The sequence below is a fragment of the Hemitrygon akajei genome, chromosome 26 (assembly GCF_048418815.1).
Source record: "Hemitrygon akajei chromosome 26, sHemAka1.3, whole genome shotgun sequence".
Classification (NCBI taxonomy): Eukaryota; Metazoa; Chordata; class Chondrichthyes; order Myliobatiformes; family Dasyatidae; genus Hemitrygon; species Hemitrygon akajei.
The window spans coordinates 22,376,885-22,396,131 of record NC_133149.1 but is presented as its reverse complement, the minus strand read 5'-3'; the positions used below and the strand labels follow the sequence as shown (position 1 = coordinate 22,396,131).

The window sequence follows — 19,247 nt, the reverse complement described above, 5'->3', positions numbered from 1 at the left end:
CTTTCTTTGTCGTAATTGTGACTGCGCATATTTCTCTTCCCTGACACCCTTGAATGTCCAGTATATTGCTGATGTCTTCCTCAGTGAAGACTGATGCAAAATACTCGTTCAGTTCCTCCGCCATCTCCTTATCTCCCATTACAATTTCTCCAGCATCATTTTCTATCGGTCCTATATCTACTCTCACCTGTCTTTTACTCTTTATATACTTGAAAAAGCTTTTAGTATCCCCTTTGATATTATTTGCTAGCTTCCTTTCATAGGTCATCTTTTCCCTCTTAATGACCTTCTTAGTTTCCTTTTGTAAGTTTTTAAAAACTTCCCAATGCTCTGTCTTCCTACTAATTTTTGCTTCCTTGTATGCCCTCTGCTTTGGTTTTACTTTGGCTTTGACTTCTCTTGTCAGCCACGGTTGCATCCTTTTTCCATTTGAAAACTTCTTCTTTGGAATATATCTGTCTTGCACCTTCCTCACTTCTCGCATAAACTCCAGCCACTGCTGCTCTGCCATCCTTCCCGCTAGTGTCCCTTTCCAGTCAACCTTGGCCAGTTCCTCTCTCATGCCACTGTCATTTCCTTTACTCCACTGAAATACCGACACATCGGATTTTGGCTTCTCTTTCTCAAATTTCACAGTGAACTCAATCATGTTGTGATCACTTCCATCTCTCTAATCACCTCTGGTTCATTACACAATACCCAATCCAGTACAGCCGATCCCCTAGTGGGCTCAACAACAAGCTGTTCTAAAAAACCATCTCGTAGACATTCTACAAATTCTCTCTCTTGAGATCCAGTGCCGACCGGGTTTTCCCAATCCACTCGCATGTTAAAATCCCCCACAATTATCGTAACACTGCCCTTCTGGCAAGCCTTTTCTATTTCCTGTTGTAATTTGTAGTCCACATCACTGCAGCTGTTTGGAGGCCTGTAGATAACTGCCATCAGGGTCCTTTTACCCCTGCGATTTCTTAGCTCAACCCATAAAGATTCTGTACCTTCCAGTTCTATGTCAACTTTTTCTAATGATTTATTTTCATTTCTTACCATTAAAGCCATGCCACACCCTCTACCTACCTGCCTATCCTTCCGATACACCGTGTATCCTTGGACGTTCAGCTCTCAGAGACATGCATCACTTAGCCATGTCTCAGTGATGGCCACAATATCATACCTGCCAATCTGTAACTGTACAACAAGATCATCCACCTTATTCCTTATGCTGCGTGCATTTAAGTATAACACCTTAAGTCCAGTATTTGGTACTTTTTGCATTGATTGCACTGCAACTCATCCCAATGGCTGCAAATTTGCTCCATCACCAGCCTGTCCTTCCTGACATCCTTACTGCTCACTACCTTAGATCTATTTGTTTTCCCTCTCCTCCACTCCATCATTCTGGTTCCCATCCCCCTGCCAAATTAGTTTAAACCCTCCCTAACTGCTCTATTAAACCTTCCCGCCAGGATATTGGTCCCCCTAGGATTCAAGTGTAACCCATCCTTTTTGTACATGTCACACCTGCCCCAAAAGAGGTCCCAATGATCCAGACACTTGAATCCCTGCCCCCTGCTCCAATCCCTCAGCCATGCATTTATCCTCCACCTCATTCCATTCCTACTCTCACTGTCACATGGCACAGGTAGTAATCCCGAGATTACTACCTTTGCGGTCCTTCTTCTCAACTGCCTTCCTAACTCCCTATATTCTCCTTTCAGGACCTCTTCCCTTTTCCTACCTATGTCATTGGTACCTATATGTACCATGACCTCTGGTTCCTCACCCTCCCACTTCAGGATATCGGCAGCTCGGCGCACCTGGCGCAGATGTGGACATCCAGGAGACTAGGACCTCCCACATCCGACACCGAGAACAACAAGCTGCCCTCACACTCATACTTCCACTTTCCTCAAATAACAGGAAAAACTGAAACCTAAACTTATCTTGCCTCGCCTGCTTCCGCCTAGGCCCGTTGAGCCAAAGCCCTTAAGCCTACACTCTGCTGACCGCAAACGACGCTGCCCGCTGTATAAGGCTGTGTCCTTTTTAAATCTTCCCTGCTTCACTGCCCGACGTCACACGCCTGTGCAGTCCCGCCTCTCTTAACTCCGATGAGAGGAAGAAAAAATCAAACTGGCTCCCGCCGCACTCCCATTCTGATCCTCCGACTTCCTTCTCCAAAAGAAAATGCTGCATCACATTTAGCATATAGAAATTGGGTTATGTTCTGTCTGAAGATTTCCTCCTGAAATTATCTCTTTTATGAAATATTTCTTTTTTTTGTAACTGTCTACCACACTAATGGGGAGGATTGTTTCTCTGGTTATCTGCATTCAGTTATCATGCAAGTTGAAAAGTGTTCTCCCTCATGACAATTTAATAAATTTTAGACCACTACGGATTATTACTTACCAGGGGAAAATCTTCTCCGGTGTCTTGGTAGAGAAAATAGAAAATTGACACTATAAGGAAGCACCTTGAGGGATGAGTGTGGTGGGGTGGTGTGGAGCAAGTTCCATTTTGTGCCTAATCTTGCAGTCAATTGAATGAAATGGGAAGGACATGGTGGGCACAATATTGTGGGCTGAGGGGCCTGTAATGTGTTGTAGATTTCTATGACTCCATTCACCACAAAATGCAGATCCCAATCTGATTTATTTTGGATGTTGAACCAAACTTGTGGCAGTTGAACATATACTAAGCCTCAGTTTGAGTAGAGCAATAGACGAAGACAAGAATACTGATCTATGTTTAAAAATCAGCAAGCTCACTTCAGTCAAATGGAATTCCCATAAGTGTTTATAGACACAAGTAAAAGATAGGATCGTGTAAGCTAACAGCACTGACTACCTGGGAGCTCAGGTTTAGCAACAATTCTGGGTGAGGTAGGTGATGCAAGGATGACCTCCAAAACCCTGAACAGACAAACAAGTCGTCAACTTTCTTCTAGGAAGGATGGAGAAATATTTAGTGTGATTTCTGCTATTTTTTTAATTTCAGTGTCATCATTTGGTAGGGTATTAAGGCGAAGGGCTGAATACTAGGAAATAAATTATAAGAGGGCATTGATGCTAGGATTGGACAAGACTGAATTCCAATGTGCAACTTTCTCAGAGTATGCACTAGAGCAAAGCTCAAATAAAGAGCAAGACATTGGAGAGGTGAACACAGGGATGGGATGGTTATCCCAAGGTGCTCTCACATACTGGATATTTATGCAGTTAACTGAAACATCAGAATATATTGCTGATGCTACCATGATTGGTGGAGATAGTGAGGATTTTGCCCAAGGATACAGAGTGACATACAGTACCTAGCAAAAGTATAGGCACAAGCATATACAGTATATATATGCACAGTACTGTATTTGTCAACATGGAGCAGAGAGCAAGCTGTGTAAATCTGGTGGGAGCAAAGGATGTTGGGAATGGTGAGGGTGGAGCACTGCGAGAGAGGTGTGGGACAGGTGTCAGAGGAGAGCCAGGGATGGGAGCAGCAGGGGTGCAGACACACCCAGCCCTGAGACATCAGGCAAGGTCATTTGATTCCAAACAACTGGTTTATAGATCATCACAGAATGTCTGTCTGGTGCTTCCCACTCCCTTCCCCCATCCATAATTCCCATCTCCTTGTCCCCTTCCCAATCTCAGACAACAACAGAGACCAATATCAGAATCAGGTTTATCATCACTCACATCAAGAATTTTTTTCTTGTGTCAACAGTACAGTGAAATATATAAAATTACTATAGTGATGTGCAAAAGTCTTAGGCACCCTAAATATAGATATGTGCCTAAGACTTCTGCACAGTACTGTAGAACAACTGGAAAGTTGCAGAGCGACAGCAGGTGGAATTTAATCGAAATGAGTGTGGGCTTCAGTTGTCTAATACTGTATTGGCCAGGCGGATACAGGAAACAGCAGGAGTCTTAGGAGCTTTGATGTTCGAGAGCCTGAGTTTAAGGGGGAGGTTGGGCAGGCTAATACTTTATTCCTTTGAGTATAGGAGACTGAGGGGTGACCTCAAAGAGGTGTATAAAATCATAAGGGGCAGAGATAGGGCAAATCCACATATTCTTCTTCCCCAGAAGAAAGCAAATCAAAAATTAGATTAAAGTGGGATAGGTGAAGATGTAAAAATGGACCTGAGGGGTATATATGGAATAAGCTACCAGAGGAAGTGGTTGAGGCAGGTACAATAAAAATATTTTTAAGTGTTTTGGGCAGGTCCAAGGATAGGAAAGATTTAGGGTGTTGTGGGCCAAACACAGGTAAATGGGACTTGCTTGGTGAGCACCATCCAGAGACAGAGAAGCAGTTTCAGTGACAGGTTACTATCGATGCAATGCTCCTCAGACAGGATGAAGAGGTCAATACTCCCCAATGCCATTAGACTTTACAATTCTACCGCCAGGACTTAAGAACTTTTTAAAAGCTATTATTAATGCTTTTTGAGATAGTGATTTAGATGCATATCATATTTTTTTACTGAGTTAAGTATTGTATGTAATTAGTTTTGCTACAACAAGTGTGTGGGACATTGGAAAAAAAGTTGAATTTCCCCATGGGGATGAATAAAGTATCTATCTATCTATCTATCTTTCATCAGCACTGACAGGTTGGGCTGGAGAGCCTGTTTCCACACTGTGTTGCTCTCTAACTGTATGTCCACAGGGACCCTGGGGTGCAAGTTCACAGCTCTCTGAAAATGTGTAACTGTGCCACTGTCTCAAATTTGAATTTGAAATTTGAAAACCACATCAGGTGTTATTGGTTTATTTAAATAACAAATACAGATAATTAAGGTGTTCCAATCTTTTTCTACTTCCCCAAGCTATGATATTAAACATATTATGAATTTACAATGCTTTTCAGATGCACAGAGACCCCAGTTTCAATACAAATTTGCTAGGAGTAGGAGAGGCTTGGGGGCAGGAGGTTGAAAAAGAGAAGGAAAGGGATATTGAAGAACAGTGAAGTTTACAAGTTCACATAATTAAACAGAAAACGATGAGCACTCAACTTTGCAGGTCGTACCTGTGGAAAGAGAAAGTGCCAGAGACAATGTTTCAAGACTGATGAAAGGTCATCAACCTGAAATATTAATTCTATATCTCTAGCCACAGATGCTGCCTGGCTTACTGAGTATTTCCAGGATTTGTTTTAGTCTATATTTCCCGCCTCAGAACAATTTTATGTTCTGAGCTGGAAATTCCCTTTTTATGTTCTAAAAGAAAACTGATTTGAATAGCTTATCACAGAAAGTGCCTTTTCATCTTAAATGGATTTTCAGAACAAAAACAAAAGGCTTGTTCTTTATATTGCCCATGTCTTTATTGGGTTAAGTACAATTCCGATTAATCAAAAATGTTAACTGCCTTTTCCTCTCTAAAAGTCACAGCCTGGCCTAACAATTATGCTGAACATTGTGAACACTTTTACTTCAAATATCCAACACCTACAATTCTTTGATTTAACATGATGGCCTCAGTATCTAGATCAGTCATGGCTGAACAACCAGTCTCTGCAGCAAATTACAATGAACACGAAACGTCATAGAAATTTGGCAAAGAAGTTGATAATAGTAGCAGAAAAAGGTTGCTTTAGTTACTTTGGACAGAAGTATGTAGCGTCCATTGGGGATCGGTACCAGAACCACAGCTTGTCTCCACGTATATTAATGACTTGGATTTGGATTACAGCACACAATCTCCAGATCTGCAGTTGGCCCACTCCTGGAGCCACGAGGGATTAGGTGGAGAATAGTAACAGACTTAAAGAAGATATACTCGGGCTGATGGAATGGGCAGATAAGAGGCAGATGAAATTTAATGCCAGGATACATGGTGTTATATTTGGTGTAAAGAATAAGAGGAAATAGAAGTTGGAGGTCACATATTGAAAAGATACAAGAACAGAAAGATCATGGTTCAATTAAAGAGCCAAAGCAGCCAGTTCAAAAAAACATTTTGGAACCTGGGATTTAGAAATACAAGAGCAAAAAAGTTCTGATGAACTTGTTGCCAAATGCTCAATTTGTTTTTTGCGCTGGGGGGGGGGGTGGGGGGGGATGTTATGTCCCTGTTGCCGCTTGTGCGATGTTTTTTTGCGCATGGTGGGGAGGTTGATGTTCTTGCTGCCATTTGCGCAATTTGTTTTTTCCTTGTGCATGGGGGCTTGATGCTTTTCATTTGAACAGCTTCCATGGTCTTTTTTCGTGGCTATCTGGAGAAGACGAATCTCCAGAGTTGCATACTGCATACGTACTTTGAGAATAAATGTACCTTGAACCTTGAAACTTTAGCATAGTCATGGATGGAGTCCACAGCATAGTCCACAGTCTGGATGCCACATTTGATGAAAGATATAAAGTCTTTAAGAGGTAGTGTAAAAGAGATTTACTAAAATGATTGGAGGGATGAAGGAATTGAGTTATGTGACAACACTGTGATAGATAAGAATGGAGACAAAGTATCTACTAGCACTTCAAACATCAGGTTGCTATCTTCAAAAGAGATATTTAAAATCATGAAGCACACAAAAAAGGTAGATTTTTTAAAAAATTCTTTCTTTTGGCACACTGATCAAAAAGGCAGACGGCAAGCAACCCAAAAAAAGAGTGACTTGAGGAAAATTTATGTTACACAGTGAGCAATGAAGGTCTGGAGTGCATTCCCAAGGACAAGTAGTGAAGATTCAATAATACGTAAGATTTAGAGGGAAGATGGATAAAAAGGGAGCTGAAATTTATCCAGACAAGATTTGGCATGGGAAGAGGGGAGAATGGATGAGAGACAGGAACCAGCTGAATTATATGTCAATACAGACAATGGAGCCATAGTATGAAATAAAATGAAAATGGAACCTTTTTGTTAAATATAGCATAATATCCAAGCCAAAATTTACCAACAAGCCCCAAAACTTCAAACAATTAATAATTCAAAAAGTTTCTGATGTACAGCAACTTAGCTTTTTTTAAAAATTATGCCATACAGAACAAAAATAAAAAGACTTTTTTGAAATGTCGCTTTGAAAGATACAAGAGAAAAAGTTGTATGCAAACTAAGAAATATCTAACAGCACTTTGCTGAACAGCTGGCATTAAGCAGGACCCTCAGGCATAACAGGCACCACGGTAGTGTATTACAGTTCAGGGCATTGGAGTTCAGAGTTCAATTCCTGCACAGTTGGTATGCTCTCCCCACAACCGCGCCGATTCCCTCTGGTTGCTCCCAAAGATGTGCCAGTTGGTAGGTTAATTGGTCATTGTAAATTGTCCTGTGATTAGACTAGGGTTAAATAGGTGGGTTGCTGGGCAATGTGGCTCACTGGGCCGGAAGAGCCTGTTCCGTATTGTATCTCTAAATAAATAACCTTTGGAATACCACAGAATGTTCTCTGTACCCCCATATTCATCTAGTTCACATTGAAAGCTAAGAGCAATTCAACCCAGGTAGGCTTTCAACCCTACCACAGGACACGCCAACTCTTCAAAAATAAGGCACCATCAGCTTGACCGGCACTGTTCTTTGTGCTCGGCTACTTCAACAACATTCTCCCTGAAAAAGTTTACAAAATCGAAAATCATCCAGCCAATCAAAGAGCTTAGTCACAGCTCCTGAACGACTACCATTGAAAATGATCACTGAATTATCATGTTTTAAAAAAAGCTGCAGAGAACATGTCAGTCTGAGCTACACACAGGGCAAACATGTACTGGTGTCCTGCCTATGTAAACAGAAGTCGAAGTTGCTGTTTACGTTCCCTTGAAGCATCCTCACCCCACTGCTCTATGATTTTCCTTTTACTCTAATCCAGTTTCTCCTTAAATGCATCGTGCAGTTAACATTCACTACTTCAGAATGTGTTGTTTTTAAAAACGAAGTAAACAAGCTCCAATTATCTCCAAAACGTGGAAAAGATTTATTCCAGTCAAGGCATAAATAAACTGCACAGGAATTATGGGATTGGACACTAACAGAATGATTCTGCAATTCATTCCAATGTTTTAGGTTAATTAACTTCTCTTATAGATCCATTCCTACCTCACAACCAGAATGCCATACTCAAAATCTCCCCACGCCGTTTAAAACAAAATGAAACATATTTAAAGGCAACTTCTGTTTTCTTTTTTTTAAATCATCCTTTTGGCGGTTGCCACGCCATTTCTACTTTTCATTGCTAAAATCCTTTTCAAGATAGTGGCTGACAAAACATAACATTTTTCTCACGTTGTGCATCTTTCGTTACCCCTAATATTTATTTAAAACAGTTCAATAATTCAGCTAGTGGTTTAACACTCAAATTTCTATAAACACAAAACAAAATATAGAGAAGAAATTAGAACATGAAGTTTATATAGAAGCTCTTCAGATTTGAAGTAGTTGCAAACTTGACGATGTCCTGGCCAGCGCACTGGGAAAAACTGATTACAAATTGTTCGTTAAAAAAATGACGCAAAACATCGACACACAAAATGAGAAAGAATGATTTGCATTCCAACTGAACAAGCGTCTCACTGTACAACAAAAAAAATTGTAAGCCAAAGTTGAAATTTTAATTCACCTTATCTAAATGCAATACTGATTCCCTCAAATTCCTTCTAGGTGATGTTTCAATATAAATTAAGAGTTAATTTAATCGCCGGTGCTGAGTTAACGTTTGTAGAAATATACATTCTTTCTTGATTGTAGTTCCTTAATTCCTACGCGTAAAAAGATTCCGAGCCATGGGATGACCCAGGATCAGAGTGGCAGACAGAAGCACAGCTGGAATTATCGCACAAACATGCCTAGCAACAACAAAACACAGAAGTGGAATTGCACAGCAAACTTGCTTCAATGGAACGCAAACACACTGACAGGATTTTAATTTACAACTCACGAGAGGAGCAAGAAAAAAGCGTGTACTTCTGTTTTAAATATCAACCGAACAGTTTAATTGCCCAAATCCATACCTGATTCCTGTACAGAATTCCACTACGGCGCTCCCGTTTACTCCCATTCCATAGATATCATTGCAATCCCAGCATAACCCTGACAGCAACATAAAAATTCTTAAGAAATTAGTTCTGCATTTGGTGGGACTGGCCTGTAGTGGACACAGCCGCAACTGGCCGGTTAATTCCATAACCCTACTGATCGGAGACGCGATCCTGGAAGCACATCTGTGACAGGATATATGCTGTATTCTTAAAGGGAAGACATTGTTAAGAATCTAAGTCAACAACCGGAGCTCGTTCTGGCAAATTAAAGTATACGCTTGATTGCAAAGGGCTGCACGCTTTTTTCCTCCAAAAAAAAAGCCAAATGTTAAAGATACGAGCAGATTTTGGAAACCGAATTGCGAAGGGGTTTGTACATTGAATCGCGAGAAGATCGAAATCGGGTTTCTTGCCTCTCAATTGATGGTTTAAATGTAGTCCGTGCATCAAATTAAAATGAATTTAACGATAGAATACAAGCCAAAATAAACCATTCCTCTTATCCATAATGCAAAATATCTGAGAAACCAAATGTTTCCTTTCCTTCTCGATTTCCTCAGTAATATTACAATGGAGTAAATATGAGATCATAAAAAACGTCGCAACATTCGTACTATACTAATGGATTGAATGAAACACTAAAGACAAATGAAATAGCCGAAAAGTAGCATGTACTAAATTTCCCCCTTGATCTACCAGCACAACAAACAAAAAAGGGTAACATTTAAAATCCAGGAATACAAAACCTGAGGACTGTCGGCATAGTTCAAAATATCACAGCCTCAAAGTCTGTTCAGAAGTACTTAGAACACTACATTCGAAAAGAAAAAAAATATTTTGCAAAGCTGAACTTTAAGCGCTGACAATAACAAATTAAATGAACTGTAACTGAGCAAGTGTCCCTTTTAATTAGTACCAGGCTCTTCGTGATACAAGAGGGGGAGGGGTGTGGGAGAAACACGAAAAGTACATCAGGTCAATAGTTGTATCAAAGAAAAAAAGGAGTCGAGGTGGCGGTAAAGAGATAAACCGAATAGAGGCTAAATCGAAGCTTATTCCTTCGTTGCGGAAATGAATCTCCTCGCTTTTAACATCTAGAAAGTGCATTTGTTATGAAAGACTTACAAAACAAAACGTGTTATATCAAAACATTACAAAATACACTCAGAAAATTCCTTAAAATATATCATCCATTAGTTGCCCTGTTTACAAAAAAAAAGTAGAAAATGTTTAGAAGTTGAGATTTGAGTGCCCAGGACGATGCAATTGTCAGACAGCTATGTGGAAAACTACGGGATTCCATAAGCAAACAGAACGGCTACCCGCTCATCGCTTAACAATGCAGCTACTTTCTCCGCCACAACCACCCCCCATCAGCTGTAAAATCTAAGAGAGAGAGAGGAAGGAAAAGAGGTGGAGAGAAGAGAGGTGGAAAATGCAGAGGGGAGAAGCAAAACACACAGCAATCTAAACGTGCGTCTTTTCTTCCGGTTGGGACAATGACTGACTGAATGAAGCGGCTGCAGCAGCATTTGCAGCCACAGTGTGCAATGTATCCGTGTGCGCCGCTGATTACACTGTATTGCCCCGTGATACACTGTTGCACCGCGGTTACTCTGTCTCCCTGTGAATGACAGCTTACCTTCATGCCAATCTTCATCAGACTGACACCACCGCGGCGCCGCCACGCGCTCACATCGATACATCCTAATGACGTCAACACGCCCCGGACTCTCCCCCTCAACCCGCCTCTTTGTCTTCATTGGCTACCTGCTCAGCATCCAATACGAGCGGGAAGGAAATGTCGCACGGTGATTGGACGTTCTTGGGGTTTGCACCGCCTCCAGTGGAAGGAGGTGTGTCCAAGAGACAGGGAAAGGGGACGGCCAATTATGTCGTCTAGCCCACCGCTTCCCACAGTGCAGCCACTCGGGCTACCCTTTGGTTCAAATTAACCCCACCTCCTCAGGTGTCTGCTATGATTGGGTAACAGCTCTGTCACTCAATCATCACACAAGAGCTTCCGTTCTAAATAATTAATATTCATAACTGTGAAATTTTGAAGAATTTGTGACATGTTAATGCACTTAGGGCCCCAGCTTTCACGAACGGGAATGAAAGGATATATTTTTTAATTTAAACCTGCCTGAAAGTATAGAAAACCAATTAGATATTTCAGATTATTTTGTTTTATAAGCGTCAGTTCTAGGAATCCCCCCAGTAAATTTCCATCTGTTGAACAATTTCTGACTTGGACCTAACTGCCAACAAATCTACCAAATTTCTAATGATGTAGGCAAACTCAAGAGTCATTCTCCATATGCTAGGAAGGATAACAGCCTATTAAAGAGGATTTTGCATCCCTACGATTCTGGTCAAAATGTTCATGAGATTCTTAATATATCCAGCTTGAGCTGTCCCTCAGCAAAATCAGAACATGCTGGAAATCTGAAATAAAAACATGATATGAATGTTGAACAAGACAACAACATCTGTGACATGCAAAACACAAGAACCACGAGAAGTTAGAATTCAAATATATCTTACATTATATTGAAGGAAGAGGGATGGGGTCAGCAAAGAGAATGTCAGGGAAAGGTAGGAGACGAGACACGTAATGACAAATTGTTAATGATTTTGGTTGAGAAAGGATAGTGAAACTTGTTAATGATGACTGATCTGAATGAGGAGGCGACAATCGAAGAAAGTAATGAAAACAGGTAAGTGAAGGAGAAGAGAAGAATGACACAGTTGTAAATCCAAAACCATTGCAAATGTTGGAAAACTGAAATTAAAGAGACTGCTTTAAATACTCAGCAGGCCAAACAGCATCTGGCAAGGTGTAAAACAAAGCTACCATTAAAAGTTATGACCTTCAACTGGAACTGATTGGTTCTGATATAATCTGGAAAGTCTAGTTTTGTGAAATTGTTGAATTCAGCCTTTCCCTGCATTAGAGGGTGAGGTACTGTTTCTCGAGGTTACATCGGATTTTACTACCTTCTTTTGTAATTTATTTTTTATTGAAGTTCATCATCAAACAAACATTTCCATAAGATGTATTTCAGATATTGTACATATATATCATATAGTCATATATGCCACAAATCTCCACATAATATTTATCTGAGGTATACACTTATAGAAAAGAGAGGAAAGAAAGAACAAGCGAAAGGAGAAAACTATGTACAAGTAGGGAGTGATCTTTTTTTACAACATATTCATTGATTTGTGAGAATAAAATCAGGCCTATGAGGAGTTATGTAGTTAAACCATTTTTCTCAGTACGTATCAAATTGTTCCAACTTATGATTAACAGACTACCTTAAAAACTTAGAGAGAATTCAGTCATTTCAGGGAATCGGGTATGAGCTTGTATGAGAACTGGCCACTTTTAAGGGAAGATCATCAACTTGTAATATTATTTCTTCCTGTTTGCTGTCCACAGCTCCTACCTAACTGATAAATATTTCTTGCATCCTCTATGTTATTTCAGGTTTCCAGCATCTGTATTATTATATATCAGATTGTTGTAGAACTTTCTGTTAATCTTTCTCTCTCCTTTTCAGTTTCCAATCATTTCCTTCAATTGATAAGCTCTACGGACAGAACAGATATGAGTAACAAATCCTCTCTTAGTCTGAACGTGCATCCAGTCTCTTTGTATTTATCCCATCACAAACATTCCCCCCTGATGACCATCTTCCCACCCTGGTGAGCTTTTGGAGAGAGACCAGGCACTTTATAAGCAACCCTGAGAAGAAAGTGCAGAAAAAAATCACATAATCAGAACTGAGAGGATATCAATATTGACCATTAAGACAAGCTTCTAAATAAGGAGAAAAAGTCAAGAAAACTCCTTAATTCTAATGCTAAGCTCTTACATCCATCATAAGGATATCATAATTACTGGTTCTTGAATTTTAAACTGTTATACACACATTTCAGACAGTCATGAATATTTTACATTTTTTTGCCTGCACAGTTTTAAGCTAATACATTCAATTAGTTTAAATATTTGATTACCATAAATGAGCTTTAATTTTATCTAATTTCAATCATATTTTATTTAATTTCATAAATCTTACGTCTGCTTTTATACTGTGAATTATGTGTAAGTCTATCTAAATATGGCATATGTTGTTTGCGCCAATCGATTTGAATTAATAATTTTTTTCCTGAATCTGGACATTACTGGCAAGTTCAACAGGTGCACCTCAACGATGTATGATTAGCCCACTTCTCTACACTCTCTGACTGTGCGGCAAGGCACAGCTCAAATGCCATCTATAAATTTGTTGATGGTACAACTGTTGTTGGCAGAATCTCATATGGTGATGAGAAGGCGTACAGGAGCAAGGTAGATCAGCTGGTTGAGTGGTGTTGCAACAACAACCTTGTACTCAATGTCAGTAAGATAAAGGAATGGATTGTGGACTTCAGGAAGGGGAAGTCAAGGGAACACACACCTAGCCTCATTGAGGAATTAGCAGTGGAAAAGGTGAGCAGTTTCAAGTTCTTTGGTGTCAACATCTCTGAATATCTATTCTGAGCCCAACATATTGATGTTGTTACAAAGAAGGCTACCATTTATTATGCGTTTGGGGACATTTGGTTTGTTAGCAAAGACACTTTCAAATTTCTACTGATGTACTGTGGAAAGCATTCTAACTAGTTGCTTCACCATCACTTATGGAGGGGCCACCGCACAGAATTGGAAAAAAAGCTGCAGAAGGTTGCAAACTCAGCCATCTCCATCACGGGCACTAACCTCCTCAGCCTCCAGGACACTTTCAAAAGGCGATGCCTCAAAATGGTGGCATCCATTATTAACAACCCACATTACCCAGGACATGCCCCCTTCTCATTGCTACCATCACGTAAAAGGTACAGGAGCGTGAAGCCACACACTTAACATTTTAGAAATGGCTTTACTGTTCTAAGTTTGCATCATACACTGGGGTGCTCTCTTCAGTTACCTGATGAAGTAACCGTAGCCTTTGGCCAGGAGCAGATGTTGTCAGGTGGTGCCCAACCTTCATAGAGTGTTTTGATTGTTAACCATTACACTCTCCAGTCGCTGGGTCAGCAATGGTGGCCAAGTCACTGCCCATCTGCTCCTAACTTCCAGCTCAACTCCTCCCACCCACTCCATATCCAGTAAGAGGCTCTTTCTGCTTCCTCCCCACCAACCCCCCTCCCCCCGTGAGCTGCTTGGTTCCTGCTCTTTTCATCAAAGGCCCAGTGCAGACAGCAACCTCCATGCTGACCTTGCTGGGAATTCTCTACAGTCCATCCCCACGGGGAATAGCCACATCTGCCATCATTTCTCCCTGCACTCCTAGACCAAGAACTGGCACCTCAGGGGCTTCCTCTTGTGAGCCTCCTCGCATCCTTCCTCCCATGGTACTGGGAGCTCCACCAGGATGATTTTCTTGTCTTTGGTGGACCACAGTTTGGTCAAAGTGTGGGTTTGCACCACCTCTGGGAACTGCAGCTTCCTCCCCACATCCACCCTCTTCTCCCATGGTTTGGAGTTGGCACCAGAATGGATTTAGGCCTCTTTGATATGACTGACATGGCCCCTCTCCTTGATGGAAATGACTGGCCTGTTTCCTCTCTGCCAGCTGGTCTCTTTTTACCCCTCTCCTGCTCCAGTGTCTCAGCAAGGGGCAGCAGGACCTTGTCGTGGTGCCACCTATACCATCCTTGTGTTAAAGCTGTTTTGCATCCTGATAGTATATGTGCCAGTGAACTCTGCTGACCACAAAGCTTGCATTTGGGGTCCTCTCTCAGCTCCCATGTGTGCGGCTGTGCTGGTGTAGGGAGAGTGCCGTACACGGACCGCAGGAGGAAAGAAATGCAGAAGGGCTCCAGTCTCCAAAGCTCTGCCCATGTGATCTTGGCCTTGGGAAGATCCCATTTCATCTAAATGCCCTGTGACCCCCAACTCCACTGCCTTCGATAGCCAGCTTTCATCCTTGCGATTCCATACCTCTGCCTGGACCATGTCATGCCTATCTCTTGCAAATGCACTCTCCATCACTGGAAGTGTGCAAAGTCAAGGCATGGGTTGCCAATGATGTCTCTCAATTGCAGGGAGCTCACTGCCTGGTCTATGGCTGAGTTGGCAGCCCACTTGCGGCCCCATCTTGTTGTGACTCCTGCTTGTTGTATTAGCTTGTCATCGGAGCCCCTCAGTGTTACACAACTGTACATTTTGCCACCTTAAACTCCTCCACTACCGATGACAACTGGAGCTATAGTTGGCCTGATCTTATATAAAGCCCCACTGAAGAAAAACTTGGGGGGGGGGGGGTTCCCAGCCACCTCTGCAGGTGCTTGTTGACTTTCCTCTAAATGCCTTCTACAGTGGTCAAAGTACATACATGTCACCATATAGAACCACAAGATTCATTTTCTTGTGGGCATTCACAGAAAATACAAAGAAACAAAAAAAATCAAGCAAAATAATAATAACAAATGGATAAACATGAGATGAAGAGTCCTTGAAAGCGAGTCCATAGGTTGTGGGAACAGTGCAATGTTGAGATAAGTTATCCCCTCTGGTTCAAAATCCTGATGTCTGAGGGGTAATTACAAATCCTGAACCTGGTGGTGTGGGTCCTTCCTAATGGCAGCAATGAGAATAGTGTATGGCCAGGAAGGTGGCGGGAGTAGTCTTCTTTCCCTCTGCTATCAGATTTACAGTACAGAGCACAGCTAATCTTTGTTGGTACTATTCTCCACATGAGCTGAAGTCATAGAGCCATATACAGATACAGCATGGTCCTGTTGCCTGAGTTCAACCAGACATTATCTACAGAGTAGGGGCAATTTACAGTGGCCATTTGACATATTAACCTATACATCTTTAGCATGTGAAGGAAGCCTGGACACCTGCAGGAATCCCACACGGATACAGGAAGAACATGAAAACACTGCACAGATAGTACCCAGAGTCAGGGTGGAACCAGGGACTGAGGCAGAGGCACTATCAGTCGTGCCCACTCAAATTACCTCTTCTCAATCTTCCCCTTTAAATATATTCTTGCTATTTGCACTAATTATTTTTAATGCCAATGATACCTCCTGTGGTATGACGGCTCCAATGCACAGGATTGGAAAAACTGCAGAGGGTTGTAGACTTGGCCAGCGCCATCATGGGCACTAGCCTCCCCAGTATTATGGATATCTTCAAAAGGTGATGACTCAATAAGATATCCATCATTAAGTACCCTCACCATCCAGGACGTGTCCTCTTCTCATTACGACCATCGGGGAGGAGGTACAGGAGCGTGAAGAACCACACTCAATGTTTTAGGAACAGCTTCTTCCCGTCTACCATCAGATTTCTGAATGGATCATGAACTCAAGGTTTTTTCACTTAAAAAAAAATTCTTATTGTAATTCACATATATTAAAGTTATATATATTATACTGTACTGCCGCTGCAAAACAACAAATTTCACGACATATGTCAATGGTAGTAACACTGATTCTGATTCAAATTTACTGGGTTCCACAGTCTAACCACTCTCCATTTACAGAAATCATCTGTGTAAACTCTTTTTTGGTTGATCTGTTTGTTGCTATCTTCTGTTCTGCTCCCAAGAACACAAATGAAAACAGTTTCACTGTGGGCAACCTGTTGAACCCTTTCATAATTTTAAGGACTATCATCAGATCAGTAAGTGAGAGCAGCCCAGTCTGCTTCATCTGACCCAACATTGATTTCTTTCCAGTTCCGATAACATTCTTGTCTGTCAATATCATTTATGTAGCATGGGCGCTAGAGCTGTACGCAATACTTCATAGGTGGTCCAATCAACACTCAGTAAACATTAAAAATAACTCTCAGTGTGTAAACTGATGAAGAAGTAACGCTTGTTATTGTTTGCTCATTAGTCATTATTCCAAATGCTCTATAAAATTGGTTGTTTGCCCATTTTTATGGTATAATTCTTCCATTTATTTGTTTCAGCTCAACTGTAACGGAAAAAAAAACTTGCCTTTATATTGCACCTGTCACATGGAATATCAGAAAGAAATTTACAATGATATTTCTGAAGTGCAGAACAGTTAATATACCAACAAGGTAATTTGCTTAAAGACCCAATAGTGATAAGACAGCAGCTACGTGTTTGAGAGGGCAGACAGTCATGGCTGAATTCCTCATCCAAGAGACGTCATCATTGTTACTGCAATACTCTCTCAGTATGAGGGTGTGCAAAGGTAAAAAAAAATCAGTAAGTTTTAAATTAGAAAAATGTTCTCTTTTCTCTCTTTCTTTGCTAAGATTGCTGATCACTTGGAGATATTTCATGGGGTGGGGATGTGTCATTAAAATATTTTGCTCTTATCCTCACCTGAAATCCATAGGAGCCACTGGATGGCAATTAGATATCAGAACTGTACCCAGACTCCTGTCTAGCTCATAATGACTGAAACCAACTATACCACTTCTTCTTTTAGCCTGACTGAGATTATCCAAATCATCAGGCAACAACGGATTCAGCTTCGGATTTTCAATACTTCTGGTTCACATTACATTATTTTTAGCAAATTATAGAACCAGAGAACATTACAACACAGGAACTGGCCTTTTGGCCATTCTTGGCTCTGCTGAACCATTTTTTCTGCCTAGTCCCACTGACCCGCACCTGGACCATATCCCTCCATACCTGTACCTGTCCAAGGTTTTCTTAAATGTTAAAAGTGAGCCTGCATTTACAACTTCATCTGGCAGCTCATTCCACACTCCCACCACTCTCTGTGTGAAGAAGCCCCCCCCCCCCCCAATGTTCCCTTTAAACTTTTCCCCTTCACCCTTAACCCATGTCCTCTGGTTTTTTTCTCCCCTAACCTCAGTGGAAAAAACCTACTTGCATTCACTCTGTCTATACCCATCATCATTTTATATACCTCTATCAAATCTCCCCACATTCTTCTACGCTCCAGGGAATAAAGTCCTAACCTATTCAACCTTTCTCTGTAACTCAGTTTCTCAAGTCCCGGCAACATCCTTGTAAACCTTCTCTGCACTCTTTCAACCTTATTAATATCCTTCCTGTAATCTGTGACCAATTATCATGGAACATTTTATTATATGGTGCACTACCAAAGTTTGTACCATCAGATCATTATAGACCAGAAAATGGTTAAGTGTCAGTCTGGTTGTGCAATGGGTGCATGCATTTACACATTTTGCTTCAAACTATTTATACTTAGCAATTTGATTCTTTACAGCTACTCATGGGAATTTGGCTACAACAGCCATAGATGAATTGGAACATGGTAATTCCTGTTTTGGTCACAATGTATTCAGTGCAAGAAGCAGTAATCACAATCTCTCTTCAATGGAATTAATTGTGCAAACCATCTTCCTTACCACAAGGAAAATAAAATATATTTAATTCTTATTTTTAAGGCAGTATCAATATAAGGCCTTTGACAGGATGAGGCATAAGAGCCCCACGTCAGAGATCAGAGCACAGAGGTTCAAATCCCAGATGGTAGAATGGTTTGATAATGGATATCAGTTGATGATATCAGATCCTTCTGGAGGTGGAGCAGAGTAATGATGGTGCTAAACGGCAACTCCTTTGCTTGCATCTTCGGAAACAGCTCTAATTCCATTTTTAACATCTCTATTTTTCCCTTTCAAGGTTCTTTTGAAGACCCTGACCTGGAGTTACACGTTGACTTTGGTATCTTGTGGGAATGGGACCAACTTACGGGGTTTCATAATTGGCCGTTATTTGGCACGCCAAGGGCTCAGCCTAAGAGTCCGGCTCGGATCTGGAAGCCTAGGATCTCAGGGCTCTGGAGACGGGCGGATCGAGCGTTGGTGTCTCGACAGGAGACCTGTGTGTCGTCGGGGGAGTCAAAATATCTATGGCTGTGTGCCTGGAGACCCGAGAACTTTGAGATCTTCAGGGACAGAGCTTGAAAAAAGAAACATAACAGACTTTTAACATTGTAAATCAGCAAGTTGTTTGTTATGTCTCCCCGCTCGCTGGGAAAATAGAGACACCTCCTTCTCCCTTATTAGGGAGAGAGAGAGAGAGAGCAAACTTGTGGTATGTCGCATACCAGGTGAAATGTGAAGACTTTGGGGTAACTGCACATCTGTGTCTTTGTTATTGCTTTGCTCATGCTTGAGTGCTTGGTGGCGGGTACTGATGCTTTTTATTGCTGGTGGGGAGAGGGGGGATTGTTACTTGCTGCTGCTTACGCGTGGGAGGGAGAGGAGCGGGGGGAT

General features: G+C 41.3%; 1 protein-coding gene across 3 annotated transcripts in view; it reads right to left on the bottom strand.

Moving 5' to 3' along the window:
• The window catches only part of pknox2 (pbx/knotted 1 homeobox 2), a 474,673-nt gene extending 463,976 nt beyond the window's left edge, over positions 1–10,697 (bottom strand). The window contains exon 1 of one of the 3 annotated variants that reach the window (XM_073029725.1): positions 10,626–10,697. The gene's annotated coding sequence lies outside the window, so the exon portion shown is untranslated. Of the gene's footprint in view, positions 1–8,956; positions 9,273–10,625 lie in introns of those variants that run through there. The other 2 variants (XM_073029722.1, XM_073029723.1) reach the window with 2 other exon arrangements.
• Positions 10,698–19,247: the final 8,550 nt, after the last annotated feature.